The sequence below is a fragment of the Rhinatrema bivittatum genome, chromosome 10 (genome assembly GCF_901001135.1).
Source record: "Rhinatrema bivittatum chromosome 10, aRhiBiv1.1, whole genome shotgun sequence".
NCBI classification, from domain to species: domain Eukaryota; kingdom Metazoa; phylum Chordata; class Amphibia; order Gymnophiona; family Rhinatrematidae; genus Rhinatrema; species Rhinatrema bivittatum.
This window is the reverse complement of record NC_042624.1, coordinates 44,592,893-44,619,876: the sequence shown is the minus strand read 5'-3', so window position 1 is coordinate 44,619,876 and position 26,984 is coordinate 44,592,893. Positions and strand designations below refer to the sequence as shown.

The following is a 26,984-nucleotide window of genomic DNA, read 5'->3' as shown; positions in this document are numbered from 1 at the left end:
AAGGTTCCGCTTGGGCGAAACAAGTCAGAGTTATTGGCACCTGCCCAGTGGCAATTTGTAGGCGTTATTGGCAGGACTCAGCGCCTAAATTAGACTCCCCTGCTAGGGACTCTAATAAATGGCTGTGGCCATTTCATCCAAGTTATGTGTCACATTTTCCTTGTGTAAGAGTCCAGCTAGTCTGGGTGGGGAAGGTGCTAAACCATGGGTGCCGGGCTGCCCAATTAATGTATTCTTGTGCCTCATTCCCTTTCATCTGGACAGCTTTCAGTAGGATCACAGAGTGTGACAGCTCTTTGATGCAGTCTGCCTTGGCTGCTCGTCAATTTGCTTACAGAATTGATTTTCCCAGAGACTTGGAAGGGGAAAAACATTTTTTATTTTAATTAACTGAATCAGTTGAAATTTTTCTTTTCACTTTGTGATTCAGCACTAGATGCTCGTCTTGTTACATAGTGCAGTAATGGTGATATCTTTGTAAACTAGTAGACATTTCGGGTGCTGGTAAGACAGCAAATGAGAACACATTGGTGGAAGAAAAGTGCAGAAAAATGTGTTGTATTAGAGTAGGACTTCTTAAAAAAAAAACAACTCATATACTAATCAAATATATCCTTATAATTATAATAAAATACATCAATAATACATGTTAGATGCCAGCATGGCTGTGGAATCTCACATTAGAGCAGTGATTAGATCTACTTTTGCATGTTTGCAAAAAAAAATTGTATTTATGGTTTTATTTGTCAAGCACAGTAATTCATGCATTGGTAGCATGCCGGTTGAGCTGTTGCAACTCCTTATTCCATGACCTCAATATGAGATGACAAAATGTTTGCAGAATACCGCAGCAAGTTTACTGGTCACAGCTAAGGTGAGAGATCACATACCATCTATTTTGAATAGATTGTATTAGCTTCCTATTGTTTTGTCAGATTAAATTTAATATGTCATTGGTTTACAAGTGTTTTATCCAGATTATACTATCATACAATCAGGATTTGCTAGTTCTTGCCCTTCTTCATGGGCGTTAAGTCCTCATAGTAAGGTTTGTTGATGGTCCTTGCACCTTCACAAATTAAGCTAGCACTTAACTAGGAAAACAAGCTTTGCATATGCGAGACCAGCACTTTGGAACTCAATTCCATTATTTATTTGTTTGGAGCCTTGATATTTAAGTTTGAAGAAAAAAGTGAGAGCCTGTTATTTTGACTGAGCCTTCCTAGATTCAGGCTACTGACAAACATTATTTAGATATGTTAGGACAACTGCAGGACATCATGGTTTAACTATATGAATTGAAGAGGAGATAATTTATTTATTTATTTTATTTATTTATTGTTTTTGTTATACCGAGTTTCATGACAGGCATCACATCAACCCGGTTTACAATTAACAAAGTGTGAAAAGCATAACGTAGCGTATTAAACAATATTCTCAATAAGAACCTTGAACTTTTAAATACAGGGAATCAGAAAAAGGATGTGAGAAAGTTACAATAAAACAGGGAAAAATTAACTTGGAACTGGAAGAGGGGAGATAAAGAACAGAGCAATATTTACATTTCAGCCAATTAATGTAATAGAGTAGCAAGATGAGTAAATAAGACTATGCGAATAAATGTGGCGGTACATCACTATGAGACGGAACATGCGTAACCAGAAGGCTAAATATGACACAGAATATGAATATATGAATAAATATGACACAGTATTTAGATCCAATTGTGCTGTTGCGTGAAGGTTTTATTCAGGGCTTGGAAATGCTTTTTTGAAAAGCCAAGTTTTTAGTCTTTTCCTAAATGTTAGAGAGCATGGCTCCTGTCTCAAATCTGGTGGGATAGAGTTCCAGAGAGCTGGACCTGCTGAAGAGAAGGCTCTGAGACTCAAGGATTTATGTTGGAAGGTTTTGGCCTTTGGAATTTGGAGTGACTCTTTGTAGTATTCCCTGATGGGTCTGACGGAAGTGTATTTTTTAAGTGGTATTTGTAGGTCGATTTGCGTATGTTGATTGATAGTTTTGTATATGATGTTGATGGTTTTGTACATGATTCTAATTGATGGAATCCTTAGTTTTAATTATGATAGATTGTCATGGGGGTGAGGGGATGGTATTAGGTGTTATATGTATTGTCATTTGCTTTTGGTTTTGATGAAATAAAGTGGAACATCAAATTTAAATGAATAAATAAAATACAAAATACATTTATAAAACAATAATCCATTAAGGAGGTAATTTTCAAAGGCACTTGCATGCATAAAAGCTGGTTATATGTGCGGATATGTTACGTTTTTGCAGCTCGTGGGGCTCACCCACAAGCTGCAGCACTTACCCCCAGTGCAGCCTGGCTCTTCCCAGGGTCACCAAGAGCCGCCAATGCCGAACTCCGCTTCTTCACAGCATGAACGCCGCCATCCATTACCAGGGCACACGCCCAACATTCAAATTTAAAAGGCCTGTGGCGGGAACCAGGCCACGGCGCCTTCCGATGACGTCAGCCACTTCAATCGTATAAGGGCCTTCCAGCTCTCCAGACGCTGCCTCAGCAACGGGTTGACTACCTAGCCCTGGTAGTGTGAGTTGCTGCATCCTTGGTTGCCTGCTTCGTCCTCACCTGCCCAGTTCGTTATGTCAGGCTGGCAATGAGGATCTACGCCCCCCCCCCCCCCCCAACATAGGGTTGCACCAACCTCACTCCAGCACAAGGGTCCACACAACTAACAGTATGTGGCTCTTTGAAAATTGCCCTGGCTGGTAGGCGTGTAAAAGTATGCACATAACATAATTTCATGCACGCGCATACTAAATAAGCATTCCGGGGTTGGAGTTGAGGCAGGATCAGGATTTTACATGCATTTGGTTCAGTTTTCCAAAGACCGCATGTAAATGTACACACACATAGTTACATCTGCTCCTGAGCAGCTGCCATGAGGTTTCTGTGCACACCTGCAGATTTTCACAGCAGATTTATGAGCATAATTCCGCTTTGAAAAATCTGGCTAAAGACTGAGATAAAAGTACCCGCACACTTTAGCTTGGGTGGATTGTTTGAAAATTACCCTCTAATAGTCTAGAGGCCTAACTCAGATTAACCCCATTCTTCAGAGGGAAGGACAAACTATTAATTCAAATAACTATAATTATTATACGAAAACAGCCTATCTCACCATAACCACCTGATTTTATTTTGTAAACCTTGTTTGCCTGTGGGGCTTGTGTATGAGTTTTGAAAGTAAATTCTGATTTTGCTTATAGCAATTGATTACATATATTTTTTTATTCTTTAAAACAGCCTACATCACGATTACTACCCACAGGCCCACCCAACATCTCCCAAAAGCTCTTCTGCCAAGCCTATGCCAGCTAATTGTCACCTATGCCTGCGGGTCAGACCATGGGTTCCAGGCACTGCACTCTTCACTGTCTGTGTCTGAGATGCCTACTGCCTTTTATGAGATTCACAAACCTCCCCGTTTCTCCCCTCAGGTCTTGATTTTTTTTTTTTTTTTTACAAAGTTGAAACCTCTTAGATCTAAGAGTTCTTGCTTTATACAATGAATGCCATCTGATCACAATATTCACCTTTTATAGTGTCTATTTTGATATTTATAATAATTTGTTTCCTATCAGCAGTTCTGCTTACTGTATTTGCTGACTTGGCCACTGCTGTTAACAATTGTATGTGATCAGTCTTCCTGTGGTTTGTGTTTGTTTGCTGCTAGATCTCGCTTTGAGTAAAGCATGTTAGTTATCTGCTAAACTTTTCTGTAAAATATCAAAAATCTCAATCCTCTATTGGTTCAAATGATTAGTTGAATAATTAAAGCTACTGCAGCCGAGTTTACAAAATACGATCTCCCAGGGGTTTGGAGTGACTCTAGAATCCACAAACACTTTACGGGATTGTCAGATTTGCTGTTAGTGTATATATACTTGTGTTGACTGCCCAGCATTTCAGGTTCTTTAGTAGGATCCTTTTGCTGGCTGAAAAGTACTACACTTGACAGTGGCAAAAAACAATGCAAGGAACAGTAAGGTCATAGTTTTTGCACATAAATCATTGTAGTTACCAGCCCACAGATCCACCCTCCTGCCCCCTCCCCCTCCCCCTCCCCATCACATGATAAAATGAAAATATTACAATGCTATTAGGCCTTATTGCTCGCCCGCGTATCACAACAACTTCCTCCATGCTTCCTATATACCTGTTCACACAATGCAATAATTCCAAGATGCGCACCTCAGCATGTACCGATTCATACAATGCAATAATTCTCGAGATGCGTACCGCTGTAAGTGCCACTGAGTTTTCTATGTACATATCTATGCAATGTAATAATTTTTTAGATACCTACCTCCCAATGTAATCAGATTAGATGCTAAGCTGTTAAGTTTCAATTTTTCCCACTACAATATTTCCCCCTGTTAAAATGTAATTATATTAATTGTTGAATTGCCTCCGTTACAATGTAATAATAATAAGACACTTTAGTCTTTCTATTCTCTGCGTTAACATGTAAACCGGCGTGATATACCCCAATGAATGTCGGTATATAAAAGCAAATAAATATCTGTATTTGACATTGCATTTCAAGAGGAAGGACTTTTAATCTCTCTTCTGCTCACCTTCCTGTTTATATCAAACTAACTTGCCACCTTGTATCATTTTAAACTAGCCAAAGACCATTTGTTGTCTAGATCCTAAATTATAGTCTTAAGAAATGTGTGGGTATAACATCTTCAAAACTGAAAAGTGACTTGGTATACTTGGGGAAAAAAGTGTACGCTTGCAGTTTGGAAGACTCCATCACTATTTAGCCCAGAAGGTTATCAGACCAGGTAGAATAAAGAAATATATCCTATAAAATAAATGCCTTGCTGAGACAGAGATAAAGAACATCAGTGGTTTTGGAACCTTTTATGTTTTCATGTGTAGCTATAGTTTGCATGTAGAGGTAGTTCTTATCGGCTTTCATGAGTTCTCACGCCCAATGATGGTAGATTATTGCAGCTATGCATTTCTCATAACATATTCACATCTTAGTTGTTCACCCTTCAAAAGATTGTGTTGGGGGGTATTGCAACTCATTTATACCGAAAGGATTTCAGGATTCCATGAGAAAGTTTGATCTCTGCAGCTGCTGATTTTGAAAAGCCCAGTTCTTGACCATTATGCTGAAATGTAGACCCTTTCCGGCTTAAATCTGTGTGCTCACTGGATGTGAGAGATAGGACATGTTTGATCATTCACTCATAACAGGACCACCATGCCTTGATTTTTAAGGGAGAAACTCCAAAGCTATCCGGGGTGGTCTTTGGGATGCATTGTTGCAGCTCTGGAAGCCTGTTCAGTGCTATCAAAAAAGTGCAGGACAATGATAAACTTCCAAGAGATCTGTTCAGATGCCTGTTTTATTAGGCTCGTAATTATCTATTTAGTACTGAGTTACTTATTTATACAGCAAAGTTGCCATTAGTTCCTGCAGTAAACAGGTTTCAGTACTAAGGGCCAATTACAATAAAAGACTTAGCTGTTGGATTTATAGCCATTGTCTCCCTTCCTCCACAATAGCACAGCACTTTCACTGGCTGAGACAGAGAATAGAAACAGGCTAGTCATCATATTAAAACACATGTACTGCTATTCTCTCTTCTGACAGGAAGCAGAATTTGAGACATTTACACTAATATATATTTACAGACACATTGATACTGATAGCATCAAAGGACAGAAATCTCCAGGGTTTGCTTGTCACGCTGGTTACAGAGGTATTGCCCCTGGTGAGAGATTATATTAATGCATTTTCTCAAGCATTAGACATTCATTTGGTAAAACTACACACATCTATCATAGTGCTTGGCCTCTCCAGGCATACTTTTGTGTTTGGACCATGTACACTTTGTTAGTTTTTGGCTAAAGATCCTACTGACCCAGAATGAGAATCCATTTTCTTCTTTTCATTTTAGGTGAGATGTGTTAGGACCTGGGGAACATTCTAGGGAAGAGGAAGCCTGTTCCAATAGGATGAGTTCCACCTTAAACAGAGTGGAACCAGGCTCCTGACACTAACCTTACAAAAGGAGACAGAGCAGTTTTTAAACTAGATGATGGCGGAAAGCTGGTTCAGAGTGATGTACCTTTAAGGGTACAAACAAATCAGGAAAGTTAGAGGTTACAATAAATGCTGAAGTAACCCTGGGGCCTTTAAGTAAAAAGCAGACATGGCAGAAAGATTCCAAATTACTCTTGTCAACTGATAAACAGTACAAACAAAAACATACTTTCAGATGTCTGTATGCAAATGCTAGAAGTCTGAAAAATAAGATGGGAGAATTGGAATATATAGAGCTAAATGAAGAGGTAGATATAATTGGCATCTCAGAGCCCTGGTGGAAGGAGGATAACCAGTGAGACACTGTGATACTAGGATACAAATTATACTGTAATGATAGGATGGTTCAGTTGGGAGGAGTTGTGGCACGCTATATGTTAAAGAGGGCATAGAATCAAACAGGATAAAAGTTCTGCAAGAATCAAAATGTAGGGTCGAATCTAATGGATTGAAATCCCATATGAGAAGGGGAATAAAATAATGGGAGTGTACTATCATTCACCTGAGCAGAATGAACAGACAGATGATGAAATGCTAACAGAAATTAGGGAAGCTAACAAAATTAGCAGCACGGTAATAATGGATGATTTCAACTATCCTGGCACTGACTGGGTAAATGTCACAACAGGACATGCCAAGGAAGCAAAGTTTCTGGATGAAATAAATGACTGCTTTCTGGAACAGCTGATACTAGAACTGACGAGAGGGGGAGCTGTTTTAGATCTAGTCCTTAGTGGAACACATGATTTAGTGTGAGATGTATGTTGGAGCCATTTGGCAATAGTGATCATAACATGATCAAATTTGACTTGATAACTGGAGGACATTAAGGAAATCTACTGTGATAGCATTTAATTTTCAAAAGGGAAATAATGAGAACATGAGAAAAATGGTTAGGGAAAAACTGAAAGAAGCAACTGCAAAGATTAAGACTTTACATCAGGCATGGATGCTGTTCAATCTTGGAAGCCTAGAACCGATGTATTCTATATATTCCATACATCCCAGAGTACTGAAAGAACTGAAAAATGAAATTGCTGACCTATTATTATTATTATTATTCTGTGGTACCTGGAGGGAGGGCAATGTAACACCAGTTTTTAAAAAGGGTTCCAGACGTGATCCAAGAAACTACAGACTGGTGAGCCTGATATCAGTCCTGGGAAAATTAATCAAATCTATTATAAATAACAAAATTGCTGAACATATTGATATTCATAGTTTAATGGAACAAGGCCAAAATGGATTTAGCTAAGGGAAGTCTTGCATCACTAATCTGCTATATTTGTTTTGAAGGCGTGAATAAATGTGGATAAGGTGAGCCAGTTGATATATACTGTATCTGGTCTTTAAGAATGCATTTGACAAAATACCTCATGAAAGACCTGAGGCAATTAAAAAGTCTTGGGACAGGAGGCAGTGTTCTCTTGTGGACTGAGAACTGGTTAAAAGATAGAAAAAGAGACTAGGGCTAAATGGTCAATTTTCTCATTGGAGAAATGTGATTATTAGTTGAGTGCCCCAGGGATCTGCTGTTTAACAGATTTATAAAAGACCTAGAGACAGGAATAACGAGTGAGATGGTCAAATTTGCTGATGCTATAAAATTATTCAAAGTTGCTAAATCACAAAAGGACACTGAGAAATTACAAGAGGACCTTGCGAGGCTCTGGAACTGGGCATCGAAATGGCAGAAGGCATTTAATGTGGAGAAAGTGCAACGTGAAGCACATAGGAAAGAGGAACCCAAGTTACAGCTACACAATGCAAGGTTCCACATTGGCAGTCGCCACCCAGGAAAAAGATCTAGGCCAGTGATGGTGAACTCCAGTCATCGGATGCCACAAACAGGCCAGGTTTTCAGGATAGCTGCAATGAATATGCATGAAATAGATTTTCATACAATGGAGGCAGTGCATGCAAATCTTTCTCATGCATATTCATTGCGGCTATCCTGAAAACTTGGCCTGTTTGTGGCACCCGAGGACTGGAGCTCGCCATCACTGATCTAGGCGTTGTTATGGATAATATGCTGAAATCTTCTGCCGAGTGTACGGCAGCAGCCAAGAAAGCAAATAGAATGCTAGGGATTATTAGGAAAGGAATGGAGAATAAAACACAGAATATCATAATGCCTTTGTATGGCTCCATGTTGCGACCTCATCTTGAGTATTGTGTGCAGTTCTGGTCACCGCATCTCAAAAAAGATATAGCAGAATAAGAAAAGGTACAGAGAAAGGTGACCAAAATGATAAAGGGGATGGAACGATTCCCCATGGGGAAAGGCTAAAGAGGTTAGGACTATTCAGCTTGGACAAGAGATGACTGAGGGGAGATATGATAGAGGTCTATAAAATAGTGGATTAGAATGGGTAAATACAAATCATTTGTTTATGCTTTCAAAAAGTGCAAAGACTAGGGGGACATGCAATGAAGTTACTAGGTAATACATTTAAGACAAATAGGAGAACATTCTTTTTTACTCAACACATTAAACTCTGGAATTAGTTGCCAGAGGATGTAGTAAAAGCTATTAGTGTAGCTGGGTTTAAATACGGATTGGAGAAATGTCTAGAAGAAAAGTCCATAAAGCATTACTAAGGTGGACATGGGGAAATTCACCGCTTGTCCTTGGGATAAGTAGCATGGAATCTTTTGAATTTAGGAATCCTGCCGGGAACTTGTGATCTGGGTTGGCCACTGATGGAAACAGGATGCTGGACTTAATGGACCTTTGGTCTGATCCAGCATGACAAAACTTAAGGTCTTATGTTCTTATGTCGTCTTGTCTTTCGAGTAATTGTCAGCTAGTTGGTGACCCTTCTACCAGTGATTCGCAATCCTGTTCCGGGGGATCTCCAGCCAATTAGGTTTTCGGGACATCCATAATAAATGTGCATAGAAGAGATTTGCATGTATTGCCTCCATTTCATGCAACTTTATCTCATACATATTCATGGATATCCTACAAAACTAGCTAGGAGTTCCCCAGAAACAAACAAAATTGCTGGTGTATAATGATATCAAGGACTGCTAATGTTTGTTAATAATAGATTTAAGAGGAAAAAAAAGACCTCAGCACTGGTATTATTTCTGAATATTTTATCAGATTTGGAACCAGTCGGTGCAATCATGGGTCTTTTGAAAAACCTCTTTAAATATTTTATTGAAAAATCTTTTTAACTTTTAAATTTTTTCTTTAAAGAAAGACATATGTGCTGATCAGCTACTATGTGTCTTATTAGTACCAAGGCTTCAATGCCTCATTGACAGTGTTGAATGGCTGATTCAGAAAAATGCTTTTTTAAGCAACATTGTGACAATCGAATCAGGTTGTTCGTACGAAGCCAAAGCAATATTGTTGCAAGTTATCGCAGTCTATAGAAATTATCAAAAAAGCCCAATAACCAGTGGTGTTCTTATCGGCAACTGATAGATTTAAGCGGTGCTTAACAAAGCTGCCAGAACGCCAAGAGACACGGGAAACGCCGACGATGGCAACGTTTCGCAAAATTGCTGCGTCAGGGCAGTGTCTCGTTGATAATGAGATATCTAAAGACAAAAATATCATTGTTGGTAATTATGTTACAAATAGACTAAATCTTGAAGATATTTAATTTACTCACTGTTTCTCTTTTGCCGCTTCTTATATATTTCGGGCTTGAATCAATGGCGAAAAGCGCTCCCAATAATAACAGTTTTTATAGGCTACTCACTGATGACATAAGGACATATTCACATCTGTTTTTGTCCTCATTTTAATGTGAAAAAGCTGTAAGATTATAAACCTAATTTAATTTAAACTGGACCAATCTATCCGACTGTTCAAACCACAGGGTTCCTCACTATGCATTTTAAATATCCATTGTTCTCTTTTGTATAAAATGCTGGCCCTATCTCCTCCTGTTATGTGCGGGTGAACTGAATCGATCACAAACCATTTTAATTGTTCAAAACGATGATTAAATTCTATACAATGATTCACCAATGGTGCATTTTATTTTCTGTTATTAATACAACTCCTGTGCTCACGATTCTCTGTCTAAATGTTATCGTGGTCTGACCTACATAATAACGAGAACACGGACAGATGATAAGAAACTACAAAAGTAGTTGCACATGTGGTAAAATTCCTTAATGTATATTTGTATCCTGTAGTGATGTTTTTAAAATCTTTAAGTTGCATGGTTTGGGGACAAATGGAGCAGTGACCGCATTTATAATGACCAGAGAATCCCTTTCCATCTATAGTGGTCTGTTGTTTGTCTTCTGCTGGTAACAAGGCTGGACATAAACTTTCTCTGAAATTTTGGTTACGCAAATATGCCATTCTAAAATCCATATTTTGAAAACCTAGCATGTATGATGGGCCAATGAGAGAGTATGCTTCTATTGATTTGCCGGCTCAGTGGAGAATATCGTATAATACAAGTCAAACTGTTTTCTGGTGCTTTGATTTTATTTGTATTGCTCGATTGTAAAAGATCTTCTCTATCACTGTATAAAGCTCTCTTATATCCAGCTTTCATATTCTTGCTTGGATATCCTCGAGCTTTAAATTGTTCCATTAATTCTTGTGATTTTTCTCTGTAGCTGTTTTTGTCTGCACAGTTCTTCCTGTATTTTTTTTTTTTTTTATGAACAATATGTTGAAATCCTCAGGCCGGCGTGCAGCTGTAGCCAAAAAAAAAAAAGCAACTAAAATGTTAGGAATTCAGAAAGGAATAGAAAACAAAACTGGAAATATAATGCCTCTGTATTGATGCATGATATGACCCACCTTGAATATTATATGTGGTTCTAGTTGGCACATCTCCAAAACAATACAGCAGATTGGATGATTTGTATGCTTTTTATGTGCCATCATGTTTTATGTTTCTAAAAAGTGCAGAGAAAGGCCCAAAAAAATAAGGATACGGAAAGGCTAAATAGATTAGGGCTTTTCAGCTTGAAGAAGACCACAGAGAGAGGATATGAAATAGAACCAGGAGTGTCCTATTCCAATCCTCAAGGGCCACATACATCAGGTTTACTGGAATATGAAATGAATGAACATGAAACGGATTTGCATGCATACTGTCTCAGTTATATGCAAATCTATTTTATGCATATTCATTAGGGATATCCCGAAAAACAGACCAGTTTGTGGCCTTTGAGGACTGGAGTTTTACGTCCATGCAGCAGGTTTATAAAAGTATCAAAGTATCAAATAATACCAGAACTAGAGGACACGCCATGAAACTAACTGGTAGCAGATTTAAAACAAATTTTAGAAAGTGTTTTTTCTGTCACTGCTAGGGAGTGCGGTCAAGGCTAATAGCATAGCCAAGTTTAAAAAAAGGTTTGGACAAGTTTCTGGAGGACAGGTCCATAAATAAATTATTGGCCAGATGGGTGTCTCCACTCTACATCTGGGAGTGAGCACTATTGCGACTTTTCCTATTGGGATTTGCCAGGTACTTCCAAGTGACCTTTTCTACTATTGTTGGAGGCAGGATGCTGGGCTTGATAGATAAGTGGTCTGACCCATTAAATTCTTATCAGAATGATAAATGGAAATGTCTATTTGACAGTACAACTACATTTTTCCCTTATTCAGAGCACCTTTAAAGTGCCTGATGCCTCCAAGATTGAAAGATTTAGACTGAAGCACGTATACAAATTTATAATAAACTTTTATATCTGTACTCTACAAAATGCATGAGCTGCCTAGTTTACTAAATATGAGAAGGTGTTTGGGTGGCATTTTATGTATCCTGCTGTATCTCAGAGGGTATTTGGCTTTGTCCCTCAGAGATTTACTGTGTAATTTTTGACACATCTCTAAATTTCACAGACTAAAGGCCTTGGTGAATTGTTTGAACTGTTAACAATAAATCACTTTCTGGCTTCCAGCCAATCTGAGAGAGTCTCTTGCCAATATTCTGTGCCCTGCTAATCTGCCATAGCTCTTCTCAAATTGGACACTTAACAATGAGTAGGAAGAAGGCTCTGCTTCCTATACAATCTGCAGGACAAGCTATACTTTTCCATTTTTTAGGATTCCTGAAGTTATTTTTAAAAATAAATGATTTCTCTGATTATTTTAAAGCCTAGGGTAGGCTTGAATGATGTTTTGAGAGAGATGCTTTGCCTCCCAGTCTGAGATCAGCAATCCTCCGCTTGTCTTCAGAATTCACACCAGGTTATTTTCCATTGTTTTTGTGAAAAAGTGATCTTTATACCTGCGAAAGACCAGAAAATGATTAGCAGGGTCCTGGAAGCATAAATTACGTGTACTGTGCAATTTTGAGCTAACAAGTCACAGAATATTGTAGTTTGATATTAGTTTGAATAACACCGATAAGTGTTGATATACAGGATAGAACATAAGAACATAAGAAAATGCCATACTGGGTCAGACCAAGGGTCCATCAAGCCCAGCATCCTGTTTCCAACAGTGGCCAATCCAGGCCATAAGAACCTGGCAAGTACCCAAAAACGTTGGGAATCCATTGAGATAATGGAGTTCTGCTGCTCTGGAGAGAATTTGCTATAGTGAAAAAGCATAGTGAGGTCTTGTTATGTATGGTGTCATTTCCTTAACTATCGCATAATAGGGATGTGCTTTTAATACGCATGGGAAATCAAGACAAATAAGTTGATTTTAGGTTTGGTTTATTGTATCTGAACTAAAATAAGACACCTGAAAAAAAAAAATCTTTCTGTTCATTTGGTTTGGTGCCATTAAAGTCTATGGGGGAAGCAAAGCAATGCATTATTTTTTTTAAACTTCAAGCTAGACAGAGGAGAGTCAGTTGGGGATGGGACAAGGAAGGAACAGGATCCATCATGTTGAAGTACTTTTCTAACCATTCTGTCTCAGTTGGCAGCTTCATGTCATCATTTTTAGATGAAAGTGAAATTATGAGCAGTCACTATTGTTTTCATTCATTTCTCAGTTGGATTTCCAAGAGAGAAGGCAAAGTTCTGTCAAATTTCAGTTAAAAGAAAGTTTATTTAGAGGAGAAAGCAAGTCATGATCACTGTGTCCATCTGTGGTTTGGCATGGTAGTAGCAGTAGAAACAGTAATCTGTCAGAGGATTACAGTATGTAACACCAAAGTAAGAGCAGCATTACAGCAGACAGGACGTGTTATTGTCTGCAGAGAAGACACAAACAGATTGACTCTCTCTCTCTCTTGCAGTATGTGCAGAGTGTGCAGTGGCCGTCATGGGGCAGCTTTTTTTCTCTGTGTAAAAGAATCAGTGATGGTGTGACACTCTTACAAAAAGTTTGACTTAGTGTGCATAATCAGCAAGCTCTGTTCTGACCATTGTCTGCAGCATATCTTTGAACAACATGCTGATTCAGATAAATCATGTGAGGGATTTAGAGAAGCAGTTGGTGTTACTGAATTTTAATTTTATTTTGTTTTATTATGCATTTTGATTGCTCTTTTATTATGTTTGTAACTATGTGATCCGCCCTGGACAGATTGTTTCTGGAAGAGCGCAGAATATAAGGTTGCAAATAAATGAATTAGAGAGGGGATAATGGAAAATCTAGTAGCTGAAGACAGTTTGGAGAACTAGTTACTAGTATGATATCTATTAAGCAGCTGCCGAAAAAAGCTTAGCCATTGAGCAGGGCTTCCAAACCTGTCCTGGGGACCCCACAGCCAATTGGGTTTTCAGGATATCCCTAATGAATATTCATGAGATAAATTTGCATATTATTGAGACTCAGTATATGCAGACTTATCTCATGGATATTCATTATGGATATCCTGAAAACCTGATGGGCTTGGGAAGCTTTGCCATAGCTGGAGTAATACTGCCAGGGCCAAGATCACACACAGACAGACATGCACCATGACAGCTGACCCTGATCTAACTTCAGCCACAGCACCCATGGATCTAGATATGGAATCTAGTAAGACATCACAGGTGTGGAGGAATTTTACAGCTATGAAGGCTCAACACTATGACGAATGTATTCTCTGCTGGAAGGCCATCAGTAGAGGAGAAAGGTACTTGGCCATCTTTCAAACAGTGGTAATCAGTATAATTTGCAAAAACAACACCCACTGGTTTCAGAGGAGGCTGATACTAGTCTGAGGATTCCATCCTCTGCTCAAAGCAGCCATAGGAAAGCCACAGCAGAGGGAAAGTCGTTCTGCCAAGCTGACTCCCCGGCTCCTTTCCCCGGTGAGTGTCAGGCCAGCAAATCCCACCCCCATGTCAGCAGCAAGCCACCATAGACCAGATGGGTGGTGGTCTTCTTCACTGTCCTGAGGCAAAGGGCAAGAGGCAAGTAGCATGGTGAATCAGAGAAATGGTCGCCCTGAAAGCAAATAGAATGTTAGCAATTATTAGGAAAGGAATAGAAAATAAAACAGAGAATATCATAATGCCTCTATATTGCTCCATGATGCGACCTCATCTTGAGTATTGTGTGCAGTTCTGATCATCACATCTCAAAAACGATATAGCAGAATTAGAAAAGATACAACCAAAATGATAAAGGGGATGGATCGATTCCCCTATGAGGAAAGGCTAAAAAGATGGCTGAGGGGGAGGTATGATAGAGGTTTATAAAATAATGCGTAGAGTGGAATGAGTAAACGTTAATCGGTGTACTCGTTGAAAGAGTACAAAGACTAGGGGACACACAATGAAATTTCTACATGATATATTCAAAACTAAAAGAAAATATTCTTTTTTTATTTTATGCCTAATTAAGCTCTGGAATTGATTGCCAGAGGATGTGATTAGGTATAAATAAGATTTGGATAAGTTCCTGGAAGAAAAGTCCATAAACCATTATTAAGGTGGAGTGGAAAAAATCCTATTCTTATCCCTGGGATAAGCAGCATGGAATTGATCTGCCTCTTAGGATTCTGCCAGGTACTTGTGACCTTGATTGGTCACTGTTGGAAATAGGAGACTGGGCTTGGTGGACCTTTGGTCTGACCCAGTATGGCAAATCTTATGTAGGTATGAATAATCAGCCTTAGGTGGTTAAGAACATGAGATTTAAGTGGCTGCATCATCTCTTAGCCCCCTATTACAAAGTATTCTCTGAGACAGCATTTAATAGGCAGGTGATTCCTCCTCCTCCTCCTTCTCCTTCTGTTCGTGCTCCCACACACACACACACACACACATGTACTCAGGTGGAGGGGAGTCGCATCCATTTCACCAGTGACATCTAGACCTGACAGAACACTATGCATGCCTGCCTTTCATTGACAGCACACTGGTAGCAGCTGGAAAAAGGTAAGATCCAGGAGCAGCTCTAGTGGGTGTGCACCAGGAGGGGGCAGGTGGCTGTACTGCGCACCCAGGAAAGGATCAGACTCGTACCTCGGCCCATATCATAGCAGAGATGAAGGGCTGGTGGCTAGCCTGGAAAACACATGATTGTTCCAGACAGTGGCAGGAACAATATCAAGACCCTGGGCAATGGGGGTCTACCATAAAATCCTGATGCTGAAAACAAAAAGCTCACTAGTGAAATGCAGTATAAAACAAACTGAAGAAAACATTTCACTGCTATGTAATGCACATGTGTAATGACCATCCTAAACATGCCAAGGGACTGCATCAGTATCTTAAATGACTTGGGTCTCCACTAGCATGTAAGGTTTAACCATTGGTCATTTAAGAAATGTCCTGTGCATGATACCAACTCTCACATTTTTTTTAAAGAATTTTTTGAGATTTTTTTTTTAAATGAACTTAAAATTGTTTAGATTTTTAGAAATGCGCTGAAAAATGACTTTAAAGTGATTTGAAGCATTTATCTTACACAGCTGCACCGGTGTGATGCCGCTCTAAATGTTGGACAGCAGATAACCACATTCTTTCTTGCCATTTTACTGGGCTAAAACCGGTGCAAGTGTTGCCACTAGAGAATATTCTGAAGTCCAAGCTGAACTAAACAGCTGACACAGCAGTGTTTTGAGAGGGATACTGATAAGTGTACAAAAATGTCCTTCTACCCTGTGCAGAAAAGGACTAACTGCAAGGTTACCTAGGAAACAGATGCTGGTGTTGACAGTGCAGGCCCCCGCAGCTGCTGCTCAGAATGCCAGAGGTGCGGCTCTTTGTGCTTCCAGGGCCTCCCGCTGCCTTGGGGTTTTCTTGCCACTATTGATGCTGTTTTGCCCCCTCGCATGGTGCCTTGAAGTGTTCACTGCTTTGCTCCCGTCGCACCACTGTTGGTGCCCTTTGCCCTCTTTTGGTGCCTTGGGGTGTTCATGTCACCGTTGGTGCCTCTTTTCCTCACTCTTAATGTCTTAGGGTGCTAATGCCTGCCTGCAAGTTTCATTAAACTTGTATAGAAAACCCCAGTGTTAGTCCAAAATAGGATGCATAGCTTCCCCCATGGACTTTAATAGGAACCAATTAAATGAGACAAAATAAGTTTTGAATCAAAATACATGAAAATGGCAAACAAACTGAACCAAAATATTTTTCTGTCATATCCCTATTGTATAATCTGGAGGTGGCCAACTCAGGTCCTCGAGAGCCACAGAGAAACCAGGTTTTCAGGATATCCACAATGAATATACAAGAGAAAGATTTGCATGCTCTGCCTCTGTTGTATACAAATCTCTCATGCATATTCATTGTGGATATCCTGAAGGCCTGGCCTGGATGTGGCTCAGCTTAATCAGAATCAGGGTTGGGATCTATATTTTTCTTCTATTTTTAATCCCCCCTCACGATCCATGCACCTGGGCTCCTTCCAGAACCCTGAAGTCATGGTCCTGAATCCAGCCACTGGGTACCCCCTTATGCAATGATCATGACCCCTTCCCCAAAGGGTGCCATGGGTGCCGCCTCTGCAGCCAACCTGGGGAGCAAAGACCAAATTCAGGGAGAGTTCACAGCCCTTGTTGCCTGAGCCCCTCGGCCAACCAACAGTTTTTCTTATTGGAGACCTAGGATTTGGGAGATGGGTTTTTAAACTTTATTATTCTCAGAATTAAAGTTTGATTTTAAGATCATGCAAAGGAATAAGTAACCAAAGCTTTTGAAAGAAAGTGTGAGAGTTCTGCTTTATATGTCCAAACATTATTTGTTAATCCTTTCCGGTTCAGGGAACATCTGTTCATAACTGAAAGGACCCAATGGTTATGAAACTTTTTTGTTGGATGAATCTCTTTAAAGGTTTGAGATGAGGAAATGTTCAGTTTGCTTAATGTTTCAGGGTTCATTGAAGAAGAACGGTGTCTTCCTATCTGCATGAAATCATGAATGAATGCTCGTTGCATCCCCAGCCCTGAGTTCACAGTAGTAATTCACACGGCAAAGTCTGCACAGGGACCCAGCAGCAACACTCTTTGTTAACCGTTTGTAAGACCCAAGTTTGATTATGAAATCTGGAACTGGGGAGGCAGGGCTCACAGCTCCCAGGAAGGGGAGAGGACCATATGTGACTCAACGGTAACACCTAGTGCCAGGCACCAAAAGGAGCCACAGCTGTATGTGCTTTCAGCAGTGACGTTCTCATTTTTATCAAAGGAAGAAGAGGTGGCAGTTTAAAGTCAGTTACTTTGAAGAACAGTCAGTTTTAAACCAAGGTCAGTTTGGCTTCTGGAGGCATCAGAGCACTGAACTCTTCTGTCATCAACCCTTGACACTGTGCATCAAGGCTTCGATGCTGGAACCAAGTATGTTATGTTTTTTGGGACGTGTCAGCGGCCTTCACCACCCTGACTCACTGGATTCACTTAGAGCAGCTGACCAGTATTGGCATTTTCAGCCTTCTTTTCAAGTGGTTTCAATCTCATTTGACTGACCATACACAATAGATCCGGACTGATTCAGCACTTGTGACTTTGGGCAAGTCACTTCATGGCGGATTACATTCAGGTACGGTAGGTTATGTCCCTGTCCCTAGAGGGCTTACAATCTGATGGGCCGATTCAGTAAAGTCCGCGGGAGAGCGGGTGAACGCACAGGCCATTCGCCTGTGCGCACGATTCAGTATTTAAATTAGGTCCGGTGGTAGAAACGGGCAAAAGGAGGTGCTAGGGACACTAGCGTGTCCCTAGCGCCTCCTTTTGGCCCGGAGCGGCGGCGGCTGTCAGCGGGTTTGACAGCCGACGCTCAATTTTGCCGGCATCTGTTCTCGAGCCCGCTGACAGCCACAGGCTCAGAAACTGGACGCCAGCAAAATTGAGCGTCCGGTTTTTGACCCAACAGCCGCCGGCCGACTTCAAAATATATATATATTTTTTTTTACTTTTTTTACCCTTCGGGATCTCCGACTTAATATCGCCATGATATTAAGTCGGAGGGTACACAGAACAGCAGTTTTTACTGCTGTTCTGTGCACTTTCCTGGTGCCCGAAGAAATTAGCGCCTACCTTTGGGTAGGCGCACATTTTACTTTCAGAAATTAGCAGCTTGGCTGCCATTTTACTTTCTGAATCGCGCGCGAATACCTAATAGCGCCCTCAACATGCATTTGCATGTTGAGGGCGCTATTAGGCTCAGCGGTTTGGACGCGCGTTTTCCGCCCCTTACTGAATAAGGGGTAAGGGAAAACGCGCGTCCAATGGCGGTTTAACAGTGCGCTCCGTCGGAGCGGCCCGTACGTTTGTACCTGAGGCAGTGGAGGGGGAAGGTTATAAGGAGTGCTCTAACCACTAGGCTACTCCTCCACTCCAATTGCCTCAGGTGCCCTGGAGCAGGGACATATCTGTATATCCAGGGCACTACGTAAATGCCAAAATAATAATAAGCTACTGTCACAAGTGAAAGTAGAGCCAAGAAGCAGGGAAGCCAGAATCCAAATCCTGCTGACTCTCCTTGTGACATTGGGCAAGCCACTTCACCCTCCACTGCCTCAGGTACAAATTTAGACCATTTGAAAAGGCACGAGCTCAATAAAGAAAGGTAGTGCAACCTGAGGAGGTTTAGGAAAGGCTGACATAAGAACATAAGAAATTGCCATGCTGGGTCAGACCAAGGGTCCAACAAGCCCAGCATCCTGTTTCCAACAGAGGCCAAACCAGGCCACAAGAACCTGGCAATTACCCAAACACTAAGAAGATCCCATGCTACTGATGCAATTAATAGCAGAGGCTATTCCCTAAGTCAGCTTAATAGCAGTTAATTGACTTCTCCTCCAAGAACTTATCCAAACCTTTTTTGAACCCATCTACACTAACTGCACTAACCACAACCTCTGGCAACAAATTCCAGAGCTTTATTGTGCGTTGAGTGAAAAAGAATTTTCTCCGATTAGTCTTAAATGTGCTACTTGCTAACTTCATGGAATGCCCCCTAGTCCTTCTATTATTCGAAAGTGTAAATACCAAGTCACATCTACTTGTTCAAGACCTCTCATGATCTTAAAGACCTCTATCATATCCCTCCTCAGCCATCTCTTCTCCAAGCTGAACAGCCCTAACCTCTTCAGCCTTTCCTCATAGGGGAGCTGTTCCATCCCCTTTATCATTTTGGTTGCCCTTCTCTGTACCTTCTCCATCGCAACTATATCTTTTTTGGGATGCGGCGACCAGAATTGTACACAGTATTCAAGGTGCAGTCTCACCATGGAGCGATATAGAGGCATTATGACATTTTCCATTTTATTAACCATTCCCTTCCTAATAATTCCTAACATTCTGTTTGCTTTTTTGACTGCTGCAGCACACTGAGCCGACGATTTTAAAGTATTATCCACTATGATGCCTAGATCTTTTTCCTGAGTGGTAGCTCCTAATATGGAACCTAACATCGTGTAACTACGGCAAGGGTTATTTTTCCCTATATGCAACACCTTGCAATTGTCCACATTAAATTTCATCTGCCATTTGGATGCCCAATCTTCCAGTCTTGCAAGGTCCTCCTGTAATGTATCACAGTCCACTTGTGATTTAACTACTCTAAATAATTTTGTATCATCCGCAAATTTGATAGCCTCACTCGTCATATTCCTTTCCAGATCATTTATATATATATTGAAAAGCACCGATCCAAGTACAGATCCCTGAGGCACTCCACTGTTTACCCTTTTCCATTAATCCCACTCTCTGTTTCCTGTCTTTTAACCAGTTTGTAATCCACGAAAGGGCTGCACCCCTCACAGTTCTGGTCATGGAAAGGGGGATTACTAACTCTTCTCCTGCACAGAGCTCCAGCTGTCATCTATTCCACAGTGTGCTGTGGGGCAGGTGAGAGAAAACATGCCTCAAGAATTATCTTTGTGCATTTAATAGATGAGAATGAAGTCAAAGTATTTTCTCTGTGAGAATTCCTTTTTTGGAAAATGAGACAAAAGTGTTTTTCTTTGTTATTTAATAGGCATTGTTGTCAGCCTCTGAAATGAGGAAAGGATCCTTGTGTGTGGTGCTCTATAGACGGGAAGGTTTCCTTCTTTGAGCCTTGCAGGAGCCATCTGAAGATAGCACCAGTGTGTCCTGTAAAGCTCATGTAGTAAAACACTTTTTAATGATTGCTATGTGGTTTGAATTAAAGGTTTTGCAGCCTTCAGCGTCAAATTGTTCAAAGTATATTATAGAAAGAAGTACCCTTCAGTTTCAGAAGGGGCAGAATTATGCAGCTGCCCTGGTAGTGCTGCTTTTAAAGGAGGACTTTAGCCTCAGCAACTGGAAAGCGGACTAAGGTGAGGTGCTGCTCCACTGACTAGTGTCATTTCATAGTGCTAGGTACCGCTTAGGAGGAAACACTCTTTTCCCCAAGAAATAATTATTTGTATCTCATATTTTGGAAGTAGTACACCCCATGAATGGAAGATCCTTTCTGTAACTGCTCATATGTTGAGGGTCCTGCCCCCTGAACCTGCTCTGAGATGGGGTCTAAAAAGAGTTGGGCAGCTCAGCCCCAGGAACACTCCTCAGAATACAGAGGGAGAACCTAGAACTAAAGCTTTTTATGCCTAGGGCTTTATAGCACTATGCACCGACAGGAAAGCACTTTGCCTGTGCTGAAACCCTACCGAAAATTAGCAACTACAACACGTTTTCTTAAAGAAAAAGTGAAATCTGAGGAATAACCGAATAAACAGGAATACAAAAGGTGTACAAGTACAATTGGGTGGATTTTACCGTAGCGGGGAGAGAAGGGGGATTGCAGTTTTATCCCAGGACAAGCAGGATGATAGTTCTCACATATGGGTGACATCATCTGATGGAGCCCTGATACGGAAAACTTCTGTCAAAAGTTTCTAGAAATTTTTGGCTGGCACACTGAGCCCACTGAGCATGCCATAATATTCTCAGCCACAGGGGTCTCCCTTCAGTCTTTTTTTTCCGCCTTGCTGTAAGCAAAGCAGATTAGGAACTCTGGGAAATTTCCCCTCACTTTTTTCCTCAGGGAAGAAAAATTTTTCAGTCACAAATTAATTGTCATCGGGTCTCCCTTCGACATAGTTTTGGTGAGTACATTTTTTGAATCATTTTTCGGTCAATTCCGGTCACCCTCACTATCAGTATCTTCCGGTCACCGACCGTTACTTGGCCTAACTTTTTATAATGGCCTCCGGATTCAAGAAATGTCCGGATTGTAACTGGACTATGTCGATTACCGACCCCCACAATGTTTGTGTTTTGTGCCTGGGATCAGGCCACGATGGTCCGGGCTTGTACAACCTGTGCCCAGATAACACCAAAGGGCAGGCGTACCCGTTTGGACAAGATGGAGGAATTGCTTAAGAAAACCCCATCAACATCGTCGACATCGTCTCCAAGAATAACACCTCCCTCTGTCGCAAAGCATCAAGAAGAAAAAAGGACCAGTGACCGTCCGTCATGACTCCATCGGTGACTCCATAGCGTCTTCCTCGGCATCGAAGGAACATCGAGAAAAAAAGATGCCATCGACATCGTTCCATCAATCCATCGGATGGAAAAACACAGCCATCGATGTCGAAGGACATCAAACTGATGCCCAAACGAGTCCGGGTACTGGAACCAACTCGCCCTACTTGTACCAGAGGAACTGAGGTGCTCTCCACCGGGCTCGGTGTTAGAGACTGTGCCACCACACTCACTCGTGGAAGTGCCAGTAGTGCCAGTCTTACCTCTTCCCTAGAAACTGGGACTGTGTCCACTGCCACTGGGGAAGGTGACTACCATGGTCCAGCAGGCCATCGTCGAGACTTTTCGAAATTTACAGCCTCCTTCTGTACCATCGGTACCGACACCGACCCCAACATAGATATCGGATCCGTCAATATTTCAGCCTGCCTTGATCGGAATAATTCCTCCGGCACCGACGACGCCATACCATCGACTCCATCGATGCCGACTCATCCACCGGTGACTCCTTCCATTCCGATCCCTGGGTCATCGGAGGAAGATGATAGGGACTCGGATTCCGTCCCAGGGCCATCGGGCCTTCACCGTCATCAAATACCAGAAAAACCATCGATGGCAGCAAAAGATCCCTCGATGCCAATGCATCCAGTCCATCGGGTGACACCCAACATTGATTCCCATCGATACCATCGAGGCCCATCTATTCTCCATCGATGCCTTCATTACCTCCTATGTTGCCAAAGCAGATTCCATCAAAATCTGCTTTTAAGACAAAGCATCATATACATCCAGAGGATCCTGAATCGTCTTATCCTCAGTATACTCCCTGGAAGGATGTAGATTCTGATACTGAGTCAGAAGAATTACAATCTGAGCCTTCTCCACCAGAAGAGGAGAAAGTCCCCTCCTGAAGATTTGTCCTTTACAAATTTCATTAAGGAAATGGCGGACACAATTCCTTTCGAATTAATGACGGAGGAGGACACAAGACACAAGGCCCTAGAAGTCCTTCAATTAGTGGATGCACCAAAGGAGGTAATGGCAATCCCAATCCATGAAGTCCTTTTAGAACTCCAACAAAGGATGTGGGAACATCCATGTTCAGTACAAGCGGTGAATCGAAGAACAGATGCCACATACCTGGTGCAACATGTCCCAGGTTTCCAAAAGCCCCAACTGCCTCATCACTCGGTAGTCGTTGAATCGGCTCAGAAAAAAGCCAGGAAACAGAAACCTCACTCTTCTGACCCACCAGGAAAGGAGCAAAGGTTCCTAGATACCTTAGGAAGAAAGGTTATTCAGGGATCCTTGTTGGAATCTCGTATTGCAGTGTACCAGCTTTATATGACACAGTACCAAAGAAACTTGTGGAAACAAGTTCAAGGTATTGCCGATGATCTCCCTCAGCAACAACAACTGGCTTTGAACACTCTCATTGCAAAGGAGCTGGAATCTGGTAAACACGAGGTACGGGCAGCTTATGATACTTTTGAAACATCTACTCGCCTATCAGCATCAACAATTAATGCAAGGAGGTGGGCTTGGCTTAAGGCCTCGGACCTCAGGCAAGAAGTCCAGGAAAGATTGGCAGATCTCCCTTGTACTGGAGAGAATCTTTTCAGAGAAAAGATTCAGGCTACTGTCTCTCAGTTAAAGGATCACCACGAGACACTCCGCCAACTCTCCAAACTACCATCAGATCAGCCATCCTCCCTAAGAAAATCAACTAGAAGGGACACCAGGAGACCCTTCTATAGACCTAGAAGATATTACCCACCTGCTTCTTCAGTGCGTCCATACCATCCACGACAAAGGGGACTTGTACGCCTGCCAAAACAACAAAAAACCCAACCACCACCACAAACTGGTCCAGCAGTGGGTTTTTGAAGTCAATCAAGAGAACAGAGGTCTTTCCATCAACCCTATGCCCACTTCCCAGTATGAGGTTGACTCCATTTCAAACACCACTGGAGTCTTATTACAAGGGACCAGTGGGTATTAGCCATACTAAATCGAAGATACCGTCTAAAGTTCAAAACAATACCCCCACATTCTCCACCCATTCCACTATGGACAAACATGGTCATTACTCATCAACTCCAAGTAGAACTCTCTACTTTGCTGACTGCCATGGCTATCGAACCAGTTCCCTGGTCTCAACAAGGAAAAGGGTTCTATTCCCGCTATTTCCTAATTCCAAAGAAAACAGGTGACCTTCGCCCTATCTTAGACCTCCGCAATCTCAACAAATTTCTTCACAAAGAAACATTTCGGATGGTATCCCTGGGAACCATCCTTCCATTGCTTCAACGGGGAGATTGGCTCTGTTGTCTAGATCTTCAAGACGCTTATGCACATATACCAATTTCCACATAACATTGCAAGTATCTACAATTCATAGTGGGAAGAAATCATTACCAGTTTCGAGTCCTACCATTCGGATTTGCCTCTGCTCCTCAAGTATTCACAAAATGTCTAGCAGTGGGTGCTGCACATCTAAGAAAAAACAGCATTCATGTTTTTCCATACCTAGATGATTGGCTAATCAGGAGTCCATCCAGGCAGGGAACTCTGTCTGCCTTAAAAAGCACAATAACACTATTACACTCCCTGGGATTTCTCATCAACTATCAAAAATCCCACATCGACCCGTCTCAACTCCTCACATTCATCGGAGCAGACCTCGACACCACAGTGGCGAAAGCTTTTCTTCCAAACAACCATGCCAACAATCTAACACATTTGGCGAACTCTATAACTCAATACCAGTTCGCATCTGCCCATCAACTTCTGGTGCTACTAGGACACATGGCCTCGACAGTACATGTTACACCTATGGCGAAGTTAGCCATGAGAAGAACTCAATGGACTTTGAAATCTCAATGGCTACAAGCTTTCCCACCACTGTCATACACAGTTCAAATCACCCACCAGTTACGCCTATCGCTCCACTGGTGGACAAATCAAACAGCATTGAAAGCTGGTCTCCCATTCCAACAGTTAACTCCGCAAGTCATCCTGACCACAGATGCCTCCAAGTTGGGATGGGGAGCTCACGTCAACAACCTTCAAACACAAGGGACGTGGACCATGCTCGAAATGAAGTGTCAAACTTCTTAGAACTTCGAGCAATGCGATATGCCCTTTATGCCTTCAAGGACTGCCTCTCAAACAAGACTGTGCTGATACAAATGGACAACACAGTAGCAATGTGGTACATAAACAAACAGGGAGGCACAGGCTCTTATCTGCTCTGCCAGGAAGCGGTGCAGATTTGGGCTTGGGCTCTAGAGCACTCCATGCATCTCCGAGCAACTTATCTAGCGGGCATACAAAACGTCCTAGCGGACGATCTCAGTCGACATTTCTATCCCCACGAATGGTCCCTGGATCCACGTGTAGTGAGCAAAATCTTTCAACGCTGGGGTCGCCCAACCATAGACCTCTTTGCGTCCAAACTGAACCACAAAATGGAAAGGTTCTGCTCTCTCCACGACGGTCGACAAGCATTCCCCAGGGACGCCTTTGCTCGCCCCTGGAACACAGGACTTCTATATGCGTATCCTCCAATCCCGCTCATAGCCAAAACTCTCATGAAGCTACAACAGGACAGAGGAACAATGATCCTCATAGCCCCGTACTGGCCTCGACAAGTATGGTTTCCCATACTCCTCAACCTCTCGATCAGAGAGCCAATTCGCTTGAACACAGCGCCCACTGTCGTAACTCAGAATCAGGGCAAGTTGCGCCATTCCAACCTGATAACTCTTGCCCTGACAGCTTGGATGTTGAAACCTTAATTCTGCAAACACTTAATCTTTCAACACAAGTCTCTAAAGTTCTCGTAGGTTCACGAAAGCCTTTCACACATAGGGCCGGATTTTATAAATTAGCGCGATCGCGTACTTTTGTTCGCGCACCAGGCGCGAACAAGAGTACGCAGGATTTTAATAGATACACGCGTATCCATTAAAATCCGGGGTCGACGCGCGCAAGGCTGCCCAAAATCGGCAGCCTGCACGCCAAGCCGCGCAGCCTGCCTCCATTCCCTCCGAGGCCGCTCTGAAATCGGAGCGGCCTCGAAGGGAACTTTCCTTCCACCACCCCCCCACCCCCACCACCTTTGCGCCCGCTGGCCGGCTGCCCCGCTCCGAGTTCCGGTCCCGGGGACTGGTCCGGAGGCCGCAGCCACGCCCCCGAAACGCTGTGTCACACGCAACACGCCCCCAAAACGCTGCGTCACTGCCGGCATGCCCCCAACACGCCCCTCCATGCAAGCCCCGGGATTTACGCGCGTCCCGGGGCTTGCGCACGCTGCCAAGCCTATGCAAAATAGGCTCGGCGCGCGCAGGGGGGGTTTGGGGTAGGTTTTCAGGGGGTACGCGCGTACCCCTTTGAAAATCTACCCGATAAATCTTACCACTTTAAGTGGAATAGATTTACCAAGTGGTGCGCACAAAAATGTTTTGACCCATTCTCTTGCCCCACTCCTGCTTTATTAGATTAGCTATGCCACCTTTCCGATTCTGGTCTCCAGACATCCTCGGTAAGGGTACACCTAAGTGCCATAGTGGCATATCACAAGGGCATAGGGGATGCGCCAATAACAGCACAACCCCGAGTAATTCAGTTTATGAGAGGCTTACTTCACCTTAAGCCTCCCATTCGAACACCAGTCACGGAATGGGACCTCAATATAGTACTGACGAGACTCATGCAGTCACCATTCGAGCCTCTACATTCCTGTGTTGAAAAATTTCTTATATGGAAAGTATCTTTCTTAGTAGCCATTACATCGGCTAGGAAGGTCAGTGAGTTACAAGCTCTCGTCACATACTCACCCTACACAAGGTTCCGGCATGACAGAGTAGTCCTTCGCACTCACCCCAAATTCCTACCAAAAGTAGTAACGGATTTTCACATCAACCAGTCAATAGCTGCCTACTTTCTTTCCAAGACCTCACTGTCACCAGGGAGAGAGAGTCTTATACACATTAGACTGTAAACGTGCGCTAGCTTTTTACCTGAACCGCACTGCAGTCCATAGAAAATCCACCCAACTCTTTGTTTCTTTTGACACAAATAAACC

The 26,984-nt window shown here is 42.2% G+C and overlaps 1 protein-coding gene across 3 annotated transcripts in view; it reads left to right on the top strand.

Annotated features, from left to right (window-relative positions):
- The window catches only part of DPH5 (diphthamide biosynthesis 5), a 119,096-nt gene that overhangs the window by 50,411 nt on the left and 41,701 nt on the right, over positions 1-26,984 (top strand). The window lies entirely within an intron of this gene.